Source organism: Hyla sarda, chromosome 4 (genome assembly GCF_029499605.1).
Source record: "Hyla sarda isolate aHylSar1 chromosome 4, aHylSar1.hap1, whole genome shotgun sequence".
In the NCBI taxonomy this organism is placed as follows: Eukaryota; Metazoa; Chordata; class Amphibia; order Anura; family Hylidae; genus Hyla; species Hyla sarda.
In genome coordinates, this window is record NC_079192.1 from 89,407,849 (window position 1) to 89,422,376 (window position 14,528).

General features: G+C 44.5%; 1 long non-coding RNA gene across 3 annotated transcripts; it reads left to right on the forward strand.

The window, feature by feature from the left end:
* Positions 1-740: 740 nt before the first annotated feature.
* On the forward strand, positions 741-14,244 carry LOC130368201 (uncharacterized). Of its 3 annotated transcripts, none has more exons than XR_008892353.1 (5): positions 741-1,085; positions 12,400-12,484; positions 13,382-13,422; positions 13,517-13,848; positions 13,952-14,244. It is a non-coding gene; the product is annotated as an uncharacterized LOC130368201 (long non-coding RNA). The 3 variants fall into 3 exon arrangements; XR_008892354.1 differs by lacking the exon at positions 741-1,085 and adding an exon at positions 4,064-4,747; XR_008892352.1 differs by lacking the exon at positions 741-1,085 and having other exon boundaries at positions 11,675-12,484.
* Positions 14,245-14,528: the final 284 nt, after the last annotated feature.

Consider the following 14,528-nt stretch of genomic DNA (forward strand, 5'->3'; position numbering starts at 1 on the left):
GGGGGGGGGGGGGGGGGTATTTTCTCACTATTTTTTTTTTATAGAAATCCTTCAGTCAAATGATGAAAGAATCAAATGACTTGTAATGAGAAAAGCCAGAGGGAAAAAAAAACACCAAAGAAAAAACACTTCCTATAATAATAATAATAATAATAATAATAATGATGATGATGATGATGATGATAATAATAATACACATTGGGAAAGATGTATGAAAACCTGTGCAGAGGTCAAGTGGACCAGTTGCCCATAGCAACCAATCAGATCGCTTCTTTCACTTTTCAGAGGCCTTTTTAAAAACTGAAAGAAACTACCTACCTGATTGGTTGCTATGGGCAACTGGTCCATTTTCCCTCTTCCCTGGTTTTGATAAATCTCTAAGACACCCCCACCCCCCCCCCCCCCCCCAGTGCTTTTAGCAAAAATAACACAAAGATAGCTGAGAAAAGACATGAGGGGGAAGATTTTGATGTTTGTTTGTTTTTTTGCAAAAAAAGAAAAAAACATCAAACAAGAATTGTGTTTGTTCCTAGGCTTAGGCTGTGATTAAAAACAACATATAAATGGTGTTTTTCAAAGCCCACATTGCTTTATTTCTGGTGCTTTTCCCCCCTTTCGACAGACATCTGTCCAGCTATTGCAAAGCTACAACTCCCAGCCAGTGGCAGATCCAGGGGGGGTGCAACGGGGCAATTGCCCCCCCCCCCCCCCCCCCACCGAGATTGCTGCCCCCCCGCTCCCTAGCATGGTGGAGCCGAAGCTGTAAGCTCCGGCTCCACCATTCACTAACCCAGTGTTTTTCAACCACTGTGCCACGGCACACTAGTGTGCCGTGACATAGTGTAAGATGTGCCGTGGGAAAAACACCCGCCGGGTGTTTTTGCCGCGGGACACCTCTGTGTCCCGAAAGATGCTTTTGGGACACAGGGATGCCTCTAAGTCCCTGCGGCCCCGAGTTTACTTTAAAAACGCGGGGACCGCCGGGAGGTAGCGCACGCAGGGACGTCACTGACGTCCCATGCGTGCGCCCATAGCAACAATCGCAGAGGACCGGAGCAGCGAGGAGGACGCGCGCTGTCAACTTGGTAAGTGTTTCCAGCGGCGCGTCACCTTTGGTGTTCCGAGCACCGCTCCTCCGGTCCCGGGACCTACTTGTATAGCCGGACCGGAGGAGTGGTGCTCGGAACACCGAAGGGGGGCAGTACACAGGCATACAGCCTTCAGTAATACACTGTATGGCTGAAGGCTGTATGTTTGTGGGGGAACTGCACCTAATGTGGGGGGGACTATACTGGGCCTAATGTGGGGGGACTATACTGGGCCTAATGTGGGGGGGACTATACTGGGCCTAATGTGGGGGGGGACTATACTGGGCCTAATGTGGGGGGGGGGGACTATACTGGGCCTAATGTGGGGGGACTATACTGGGCCTAATGTGGGGGGACTATACTGGGCCTAATGTGGGGGGACTATACTGGGCCTAATGTGGGGAGACTATACTGGGCCTAATGTGGGGGGACTATACTGGGCCTAATGTGGGGGGACTATACTGGGCCTAATGTGGGGGGACTATACTGGGCCTAATGTGGGGGGGGGACTATACTGGGCCTAATGTGGGGGGGACTATACTGGGCCTAATGTGGGGGGGACTATACTGGGCCTAATGTGGGGGGGGACTATACTGGGCCTAATGTGGGGGGGACTATACTGGGCCTAATGTGGGGGGGCTATACTGGGCCTAATGTGGGGGGACTATACTGGGCCTAATGTGGGGGGACTATACAGGGCCTAATGTGGGGGGGACTATACTGGGCCTAATGTGGGGATGACTATACTGGGCCTAATGTGGGGGGGACTATACTGGGCCTAATGTGGGGGGGACTATACTGGGCCTAATGTGGGGGGACTATACTGGGCCTAATGTGGGGGGACTATACTGGGCCTAATGTGGTGGGACTATACTGGGCCTAATGTGGGTTGAATATACGGGGCATAATGTGGGGGGACTATACGGGGCCTAATGTGGGGGGACTATACGGGGTCTAATGTGGGGGGACTATGCGGGGTCTAATGTGGGGGGACTATGCGGGACCTAATGTGGGGGGACTATACGGGGCCTAATGTGGGGGGACTATACGGGGCCTAATGTGGGAGGACTATGTGGGGTCTAATGTGGGGGGACTATGCTGGGCCTAATGTGGGGGACTATACTGGGCCTAATGTGGGGGGACTATACTGGGCCTAATGTGGGGGGACTATACTGTGCCTAATGTGGGGGGGACTATACTGGGCCTAATGTGGGGGGACCATACTGGGCCTAATGTGGGGGGGGGACTATACTGGGCCTAATGTGGGGATGACTATACTGGGCCTAATGTGTGGGGGACTATACTGGGCCTAATTTGGGGGGACTATACTGGGCCTAATGTGGGGGGACTATACTGGGCCTAATGTGGGGGGGACTATACTGGGCCTAATGTGGGGGGACTATACTGGGCCTAATGTGGGGGGGGACTATACTGGGCCTAATGTGGGGGGGACTATACTGGGCCTAATGTGGGGGGGACTATACTGGGCCTAATGTGGGGGGGACTATACTGAGCCTAATGTGGGGGGGACTATTCTGGGCCTAATGTGGGGGGGGACTATACTGGGCCTAATGTGGGGGGTACTATACTGGGCCTAATGTGGGGGGGGACTATACTGGGCCTAATGTTGGGGGGGACTATACTGGGCCTAATTTGGGGGGACTATACTGGCCTAATGTGGGGGGACTATACTGGGCCTAATGTGGGGGGACTATACTGGGCCTAATGTGGGGGGGCTATACTGGGCCTAATGTGGGGGGGACTATACTGGGCCTAATGTGTGGGGGGACTATACTGGGCCTAATGTGGGGGGGGGGACTATACGGGGCCTAATGTGGGGGGACTATACGGGGCCTAATGTGGGGGGACTATACAGGGCCTAATGTGGGGGGACTATGCGGGGCCTAATGTGGGGGGACTAAGCGGGGCCTAATGTGGGAGACTATACGGGGCCTAATGTGGGGGGACTATACTGGGCATAATGTGGGGGGGGGGCTATACTGGGCCTAATGTGGGGGGGGACTATACTGGGCCTAATGTGGGGGGAACTATACTGGGCCTAATGTGGGGGGGACTATACGGGGCCTAATGTGGGGGGACTATACGGGGCCTAATGTGGGGGGACTATACAGGGCCTAATGTGGGGGGACTATGCGGGGCCTAATGTGGGGGGACTATGCAGGGTCTAATGTGGGGGGACTATGCGGGGCCTAATGTGGGGGGACTATGCAGGGCCTAATGTGGGGGACTATGCGGGACCTAATGTGGGGGGACTATGCGGGGCCTAATGTGGGGGGACTATGCGGGGCCTAATGTGGGGGGACTATACGGGGCCTAAAGTGGGGGGACTATGCGGGGCCTAATGTGGGGGGACTATGCGGGGCCTAATGTGGGGGGACTATGCCGGGGGCCTAATGTGGGGGGACTATGCGGGGGCCTAATGTGGGGGGACTATGCGGGGCCTAATGTGGGGGGACTATGCGGGGCCTAATGTGGGGGGACTATACTGCCAACCTAATGTGGGGAGACTATACTGCCAACTTAATGTGGGGAGACTATACTGCCAACCTAATGTGGGGAGACTATACTGCCAACCTAATGTGGGGAGACTATATTGCCAACCTAATGTGGGGGGACTATACTGCCAACCTAATGTGGGGGGACTATACTGCCAACCTAATGTGGGGGGGACTATACTGCCAACCTAATGTGGGGGGACTATACTGCCAAACTAATGTGGGGAGACTATACTGCCAACCTAATGTGGGGGGACTTTATTGCCAACCTAATGTGGGGGAAAATAAGATATATGCAAGATAAGATATATGCAGTGTGCATAGGAATTTGTTCATATATATATATATATATATATATATATATATATATACATATATATATATATATATATTTTTTTTTTTTTTACTATAGTCCGGTCCTCCAAGGAGACAAGTGCAGTAAGTACTGAGTGACAGTGAGACAGATAAATAGATATAGTGCAGTGCGTTTTTTCCCTCTTTTTTTTTGCTCGTCAACCTCGGTAGCGGTGCCCCGCGAAAAAAAAAATTTCCGAGGTGTGCCCCGACCCGAAAAAGGTTGGGAAACACTGCACTAACCTTACACACACGCTGTGAGTACACAGCGTGTGAGCTGCGGGGACGAGATCCACTAAAGGCCGGCGTGATGACGTCACATCATCGCGCCGGCGCCTGGAGGACCCGTCCCTGCGGCCTGCATACTGTAAGTAAGGGTATGCTCAGGGTCCAGGGGATTATGGAAACAGGATATGCGCCACTGTTAGGAGGAGGGGGGTCAGAGAAAAGGGAATATTTAATGAGGGTCTGCAGCAGGGACGTGCACACATAGGAGTGAAAGGGGGCTGGAGCCCCTGCCCTTTTCCTCACCTGCCCCTCTAGTGCCCTCACAAAAGGAGGTGCAGACTCAGGCTGACAAGTGAAGTAAAAAGGATCCATTGCTGGAGATTTGTATGTGGTTTAATGGAGGGTGCTGTGCCCTCCCTGCAGCAAGGGGGCGCCACTCACCCTGTCATTATCTGCCATTTCTTTGCTTCTCTCCACACGGAGGAGACAGGAGCAGAGGAGGCAGAGGGAGGCCCCGCCCACAACATGTCCGGCCACAAACCAGTCTAAGCAGCCCTTACTGTAAGTAACTGTAAATATATGTGAGTGATTGTCTGTCAGTGTGTGTGTATATATATATATGTGAGTGATTGTATGTCAGTGTGTGTATATATATATATATGTGAGTGATTGTATGTCAGTGTGTGTATATATATATATATATATATACATATATGTGTGTGTGTCTATCTCTATGTATGTGCAGAGAGGGATGGATGGGGCCTTACTGTAAGTAACTGTAAATATATGTGAGTGATTGTATGTCAGTGTGTGTGTGTATATGTATATATGTGAGTGATTGTATGTCAGTGTGTGTATATGTATATATGTGAGTGATTGTATGTCAGTGTGTGTGTATATATATATGTGAGTGATTGTATGTCAGTGTGTGTGTGTATATATATATATACATATATGTGTGTGTGTCTATCTCTATGTATGTGCAGAGAGGGATGGATGGGGCCTTACTGTAAGTAACTGTAAATATATGTGAGTGATTGTATGTCAGTGTGTGTATATGTATATATGTGAGTGATTGTATGTCAGTGTGTGTGTGTGTATATATGTGAGTGATTGTATGTCAGTGTGTGTATATGTATATATGTGAGTGATTGTATGTCAGTGTGTGTATATGTATATATGTGAGTGATTGTATGTCAGTGTGTGTGTATATGTATATATGTGAGTGATTGTATGTCAGTGTGTGTATATGTATATATGTGAGTGATTGTATGTCAGTGTGTGTGTATATGTATATATGTGAGTGATTGTATGTCAGTGTGTGTGTATATGTATATATGTGAGTGATTGTATGTCAGTGTGTGTGTATATGTATATATGTGAGTGATTGTATGTCAGTGTGTGTGTATATGTATATATGTGAGTGATTGTATGTCAGTGTGTGTGTATATGTATATATGTGAGTGATTGTATGTCAGTGTGTGTGTGTGTGTGTGTGTGTGTATGTATATATGTGAGTGATTGTATGTCAGTGTGTGTGTATATGTATATATGTGAGTGATTGTATGTATGTATGTGTGTGTATGTATGTGTGTGTGTGTGTATGTGTGTGTATGTATATATGTGTTTGTGTGTGTATGTATATGTATGTGTGTGTATGTATATATGTGTGTATGTATGTGTGTGTATATGTGTGTATGTATATATGTGTGTGTGTGTATATATGTGTGTATGTATGTATATATGTATGTATGTGTGTATGTATATATGTGTGTATGTATGTGTGTGTATATATATATGTGAGCAAGTGAATCTGTCTGTGTATGTGTATGTATGTATGTATATATGTGTGTGTGTGTGTGTATATATATATATATATATATATATATATATATATATATATGAGCAAGTAAATCTATGTATGTGTGTGTATATCTGTGAGTGATTGTATGTGTGTACCTGTATGTATGATGTGCCTATTGGCTATATCTTTTAGTATATATTCCATGTTGTATGTATGTGTCAGTGTCTCTATGTATGTGTGTATAATACCTATGTACTGTATGTGTGTATATTACCTATGTACTGTATGTGTGTATAATACCTATGCACTGTATGTGTGTATATTACCTATGTACTGTATGTGTGTATATTACCTATGTACTGTATGTGTGTATATTACCTATGTACTGTATGTGTGTATATTACCTATGCACTGTATGTGTGTATATTACCTATGCACTGTATGTGTGTATATTACCTATGTACTGTATGTGTGTATATTACCTATGTACTGTATGTGTGTATATTACCTATGCAACTGTATGTGTGTATATTACCTATGTACTGTATGTGTGTATATTACCTATGTACTGTATGTGTGTATATTACCTATGTACTGTATGTGTGTATATTACCTATGTACTGTATGTGTGTATATTACCTATGCACTGTATGTGTGTATATTACCTATGCACTGTATGTGTGTATATTACCTATGCACTGTATGTGTGTATATTACCTATGCACTGTATGTGTGTATATTACCTATGCACTGTTATGTGTGAATATTACCTATGCACTGTATGTGTGTATATTACCTATGTACTGTATGTGTGTATATTACCTATGTACTGTATGTGTGTATATTACCTATGTACTGTATGTGTGTATATTACCTATGCACTGTATGTGTGTATATTACCTATTTACTGTATGTGTGTATATTACCTATGCACAGTATGTGTGTATATTACCTATGTACTGTATGTGTGTATATTACCTATGTACTGTATGTGTGTATATTACCTATGTACTGTATGTGTGTATATTACCTATGCACTGTATGTGTGTATATTACCTATGTACTGTATGTGTGTATATTACCTATGCACTGTATGTGTGTATATTACCTATGCACTGTATGTGTGTATATTACCTATGCACTGTTGTGTGGTATATTACCTATGCACTGTATGTGTGTATATTACCTATGTACTGTATGTGTGTATATTACCTATGCACTGTATGTGTGTATATTACCTATGTACTGTATGTGTGTATATTACCTATGCACTGTATGTGTGTATATTACCTAATGTACTGTATGTGTGTATATTACCTATGTACTGTATCTGTGTATATTACCTATGCACTGTATGTGTGTATATTACCTATGCACTGTATGTGTGTATATTACCTATGCACTGTATGTGTGTATATTACCTATGCACTGTATGTGTGTATATTACCTATGACTGTATGTGTGTATATTACCTATGCACTGTATGTGTGTATATTACCTATGCACTGTATGTGTGTATATTACCTATGTACTGTATGTGTGTATATTACCTATGCACTGTATGTGTGTATATTACCTATGCACTGTATGTGTGTATATTACCTATGCACTGTATGTGTGTATATTACCTATGCACTGTATGTGTGTATATTACCTATGCACTGTATGTGTGTATATTACCTATGCACTGTATGTGTGTATATTACCTATGCACTGTATGTGTGTATATTACCTATGCACTGTATGTGTGTATATTACCTATGTACTGTATGTGTGTATATTACCTATGCACTGTATGTGTATATATTACCTATGTACTGTATGTGTGTATATTACCTATGCACTGTATGTGTGTATATTACCTATGCACTGTATGTGTGTATATTACCTATGCACTGTATGTGTGTATATTACCTATGCACTGTATGGTGTATATTACCTATGCACTGTATGTGTGTATATTACCTATGCACTGTATGTGTGTATATTACCTATGTACTGTATGTGTGTATATTACCTATGCACTGTATGTGTGTATATTACCTATGTACTGTATGTGTGTATATTACCTATGTACTGTATGTGTGTATATTACCTATGTACTGTATGTGCCTTTATGTTATGTGCTTGTATTTATTGTATGAAGCACATTATTAGGGAATTAATAGAGGAATGTAAGCACAGTATATAGGGAATTTATGGAAGCACAGCATATATTTCATTATATTGGAACATTATATTTTTATGTATGCTGGCACTGTGTGTAGATCCTTAGGGTGCGTTCACGTGTGCCTATTTTTGCTGCAGATTTTGCTTCTCATTGACAATGGGAAGAGAAATCTGCTAAAGCAGATCTGCAGCAGATCTGCAGCAGAAAATACGCACGTGTGAATGCACCCTTAGTGGTGGCACAGTATAGTTAAATAATAGTGGCACAGTATATAGTTCATTAATGGTGGCACAGCATATAGGGAATTAATAGATGAATGGTGGCACAGTATATAGTTCATTAATGGTGGCACAGTATATAGGGAATTAATAGATGAATGGTGGCACAGTATATAGGGAATTAATAGATGAATGGTGGCACAGTATATAGTTCATTAATAGTGGCACAGTATATAGTTCATTAATAGTGGCAAAGTATATAGGGAATTAATAGATGAATGGTGGCACAGTATATAGGGAATTAATAGATGAATGGTGGCACAGTATATAGTTAATTAATAGTGGCACAGTATATAGGGAATTAATCGATAAATGGTGGCACAGTATATAGGGAATTAATAGATGAATGGTGGCACAGTATATAGGGAATTAATAGATGAATGGTGGCACAGTATATAGTTCATTAATGGTGGCACAGTATATAGGGAATTAATAGATGAATGGTGGCACAGTATATAGTTCATTAATAGTGGCACAGTATATAGTTCATTAATAGGGGCACAGTATATAGGGAATTAATAGATGAATGGTGGCACAGTATATAGTTCATTAATGGTGGCACAGTATATAGGGAATTAATAGATGAATGGTGGCACAGTATATAGGGAATTAATAGATGAATGGTGGCACAGTATATAGTTCATTAATGGTGGCACAGTATATAGGGAATTAATAGATGAATGGTGGCACAGTATATAGTTCATTAATAGTGGCACAGTATATAGTTCATTAATAGGGGCACAGTATATAGGGAATTAATAGATGAATGGTGGCACAGTATATATTTCATTAATGGTGGCACAGTATATAGGGAATTAATAGATGAATGGTGGCACATTATATAGGGAATTAATAGATGAATGGTGGCACAGTATATAGTTCATTAATGGTGGCACAGTATATAGGGAATTAATAGATGAATGGTGGTACAGTATATAGGGAATTAAGGGGAGGTACGGTATATAATTAAAGGGAAACTGACAGGCTGTTTACTCGCACTAAACCCAATACACTAGGTTACAGTGCAGTATACAAAAATTGGTCTTTCCATTTTCTAGGTATTGCCCCACATTGCTAGTATGCGAAGTCAGTCTTGTGCGCAATGGAGGCGGAGCTTCCCTGCCTCCATCCTGTATGCTGTGCTATGCCTCGCCATCTTTGTATATTTATAATTATTTTTTTTTGCCAACTCTAGTATATTGTAGACTGTAAGCATATATTAGTGTGGTGTCCATCTCTTCAGTGTAAGAACCAGAGCTGTGTGGAGATTTTGCATAAGGTGGGTGATTGGTGATGGGTGCTGGGTGATTGGTGCTGGGTGATTGGTGCTGGGTGATTGGTGCTGGGTGATTGGTGCTGGGTGATTGGTGCTGGGTGATTGGGGATGGGTGATGGGTGCTGGGTGATTGGGGATGGGTGATGGGTGCTGGGTGATTGGGGATGGGTGATTGGGGATGGGTGATTGGGGATGGGTGATTGGGGATGGGTGATTGGGGATGGGTGCTGGGTGATTGGTGCTGGGTGATTGGGGATGGGTGATGGTTGCTGGGTGATTGGTGCTAGGTGATTGGGGATGGGTGATGGGTGCTGGGTTATTGGTGCTAGGTGATTGGTGCTGGGTGATTGGTGCTGGGTGATTGGGTGATGGGTGCTGGGTGATTGGTGCTAGGTGATTGGGGATGGGTGATGGGTGCTGGGTGATTGGTGCTGGGTGATTGGTGATGGGTGCTGGGTTATTGGTGCTAGGTGATTGGGGATTGGGGATGGGTGATGGGTGCTGGGTGATTGGTGCTAGGTGATTGGTGCTGGGTGATTGGTGCTGGGTGATTGGGGATGGGTGATGAGTGCTGGGTGATTGGGGATGGGTGATGGGTGCTTGGTGCTGGGTGATTGGTGCTAGGTGATTGGTGCTAGGTGATTGGTGCTGGGTGATTGGGGATGGGTGATGAGTGCTGGATGATTGGGGATGGGTGATGGGTGATTGGTGCTAGGTGATTGGTGCTGGGTGATTGGTGATGGGTGCTGGGTGATTGGTGCTAGGTGATTGGGGATGGGTGCTGGGTGATTGGGAATGGGTGATTGGGGATGGGTGATGGGTGATTGGTGATGGGTGCTGGGTTCTGTCATATAGAGCTCAGGTGGGGGCATATAGGGGGAGATTTATTAAAACCTTTGCAGAGGAAAATCCTTCCGCAAAACGATCTGATTGGTTGCTATGGGCGACTGCACCGCTCTTTCTCTGCACAGGTTTGATAAATCTCCTCTATAATACAGTATATTATAGGGCAGCTGTCATATCTTTTCTGTAAATAAGACTGACAGCACAGCCAAAGTGTATATACACATGGCAGACCTTCATAGAAACTGTTCTTGACTCAATTTTACAAAAACACCAACTTTTATGGGGGCTAAGAATGTCGAGAAAGCCTGGCGGGAGTCCACTGTGTCCCTGGGCCGCAGCACATCTGCCCATTAAGTCTGGCAGACGTTTTTTAATTATGAAAAGTGCCCTCTTTTTTACTTGAGCCCCTGCCCTCCAAAATGTCTGTGCGCGTCCCTGGTCTGCAGGGCAAAGCACAGGGGGCATTATATGTGAAGAGCACATGACAGGGGGCCCCCTGTCCTGTGCCCTTCACATATAATGCCCCCTGTGCTGTGCCCCTCACATAATGCCCCCTGTCCTGTGCCCTTCACATATAATGCACCCTGTGCTGTGTGCCCCACACATATAATTTATATGTGTGGCACAGCACAGGGGGCATTATGTGAGGGGCACAACACAGGGGACATTATATGTGAGGGGCACAGCACAGGGGGAATTATATGTGAGGGGCACAGGACAGGGGGGCATTATATCATATAATGCCCCCTGTGCTGTGCCCCTCACCTAATGCCCCCAGTGCTGTGCCACACATATAAATTATATGTGTGGGGCACAGCACAGGGGGCATTATATGTGTGGGGCACAGCACAGGGGGGCATTATATGATATAATGCCCCCTGTTATGTACCCCACACTTATAATGCCCCCTGTGCTGTGCCCCTCACATATATTGCCCCCTGTGCTGTTCCCCTCACATATATTGCCCCCTGTGCTGTTCCCCTCACATATATTGCCCCCTGTGCTGTGCCCCTCACATATAATGCCCCCTGAGTGGACAGGACATGGGGCTTTATATGTGAAGGGCACAGCACAGGGGGCATTATATGTGAGGGGCGCATGATAAGGGCATTATATGTGCGGGACGCATGATGGGGGCTTTATATATGAGGGGCGCATGATGGATGCATTATATGTGAGGGGCAAAGAATGGGGGCATTATATGTGAAGGGCACAGCACAGGGGGCATTAAATGTGTGGGGCACATGACAGGAGCATTCTATGTGAGGGGCACAGCACAGAGGGCATTATTATGTGGGGGAACAGGACGGGTCATATTATATGTAGGGGCACAAGATGGGGCATTATTACTATATGTGAAGGCACAGAGTGTTTTGCCTTTCAGAAGTATAGTGTATATTGTGAGGAATTTCTGGGGTGGTACGTTTTTTAGGGGCCACAATACATTACGGTATTTTACTCAGAGGGTAGTTACAGCACAGCAAGTTATATTCAGAGAATGTACTGTGTGGTAGTATTAGATTTAGAGGGCACAGTGTGTGTTAGTATTATATTCAGTGGGTACAGTGTGTGATAGTATTATATTTAGAGGGTGCAGCGTGTGATAGTATTATATTCAGAGGGTGCAGTGTTTGGTAGTATTAAATTTAGAGGGCACAGAGTGTGGTAGTATTATATTCAGAGGGTACAGTGTATGGTGGTATTATATTCAGAGGGTACAGTGTGTTGTTTATTCAGGGGGTACAGTATGTCAGAATTATATTAGGAGGGTGTGTGCCAGTATTATATTCAAAGAATACAGTGTTTGGCAGTATTATAATAATTATTGTTTTCATATAGAGGATCAGAATGCATTGGCATAGTGAGGAGACGTCTGGGCATCAAGTTCTGCAGAGAGAAGATTTAGCTGGAACAAATCCTGGCGGTATGTACCATCTGAATTAGATAAGGAAAGACTATAGAGAAGACGTCACCTGTAATCACTGATATAATTGTGTATTCTCCTCACTATAGAGAAGACGTCACCTGTAATCACTGATCTCTATAGTGAGGAGAATACACAATGATATCAGTGATTACAGGTGACGTCTTCTCTATAGTGAGGAGAATACACAATGATAAGACGTCACCTGTAGTCACTGATATCACTGCGTATTCTCCTCACTATAGAGCCTTAGCACTTTCCCATTCTGTGGCAATTGGTATATATGATTATTATTCTGACATATGAGCACGGCCTAAGAGTCTTAAACAAGGTTAGGACTGTATGATACATTTAATAATATTGTAAGTTCCGTAATCTTCTGTCCGCCAACACAAAATACTCTAATAGCGCCCCTCCCGAGACTCGACTCTGGATCCGCCCCTGCTCCCAGCATGCCCTGACAGCCGAAGGCTGAGAGTTGTAGTTTTGCAACAGGTGGGCAGCCACAGGGGATCGGTGTTGCAGTATGTCAATCTAGGGCCATGGTGTCTGATCTTGAACTGGCAGCAGGAGCCACGACCACTTTAAATCAATGGCTGCTGGGACATACGACTAGTGACATCCTTCGTTCCAGACCACAACGTCAGGGACGTCACTTGTCAGACGTCCCGGCGGCCAGCGCTGCTCATTGAGCCTACCGGAGTAGCATTGATCTATGTAAGAAACCTATGGGCCCAGGCTGTTGGGGCCACCAAATGATATTACTTATACAGAATGTCTGGTTAGGAGAAACAAATATAACGCACCCACAGGGAGTGGCGCCATTTTAATAAAATTTGTCAAAAACCTTAGATAACAGTCATACAGAATATATTAGAAAGCTTTTTTTATTTTCAGCCAATCAGAGAGCAGCACTACTGAAATAGAACTCCCAGGAGGTAACAGCGTGTCACACATGTGATGTCATAACCATTGTCCACCAAAGAGCAGCACTGAGCAGAAATAACACTGCTCCTGTTCATTTTCCATCAGTGAGGGGCCGGTGCTGGACACTGTGTAGGGACGCGGGAATGCAAAGTCATACACATGACTGTGACTGGTAAGTGTTACATTGTTGTGTCCAAAAGATCTTTAGTGCAGTTCCATGTGTATTTCTATGATAAACATGTAAATGATTTATCTTTTTTTTCTTATCTTAGATGCACTATCTCCAGGACATGGAGTAGCATTTCCGGACCTACAGCAAGACGTTGGATGAAGGCATAGCCCCAGAAATAACACTGGTCCTGTTCATCAGTGAGGGGCCGGTGCTGGACACTGTGTAGGGACACGGGAATGCAAAGTCATGCACATGACTGTGACTGGTAAGTGTTAAATTGTTTTGTCCAAAAGGTCTTTATTGCAGTTCCATGTGTATTTCTATGATAAACATGTAAATAATCTATCTTTTTTTGTCCCCTATCTTAGATGCACTATTTCCAGGACATGGAGTAGCATTTCGGGACCTACAGCAAGACGTTGGATGAAGGCACAGGCCTAGGAATCATGCACATACACAGAAACATTTGCCCAAATTCTAGAGGTAACCTCCTTTAGTATGCCCAGAGGAAGGGCCATACAGTAGCCATGGATTCCCTACAGGTTTCCTCCCCTCTGGAGGTTTTTCCTGTCCTGAGTATTAGTTACTGTACGCTCTTTGTGAGTGATGGGAGGTTACAAAAAATCCCCTACACAAACATTTTAATAAATAATAAATAAAGTTCCCCTTTTTTTAAACTGTTCTTTGACTTGTTCGACTCATTTATTTATTTCTGTGTGTGAAAATAGAGTTAGCAAAACATGGATGACCAAAGCTGCTCTCCTGCACGATCTGCATAATGTGGTGCAGAGAGAGGCAACTGGTGCTGGGTGGTGCAGTTTATGAGGCAAACGTAGAACACCCAGCAAGTTCCATGCACAAGCCTTTTTCTGATGAATGGGACTCATGCAGGGAACTTGCTAGGGGTCATATGGTTGCAAAGGATCAACTTTTGGGTACATGAAC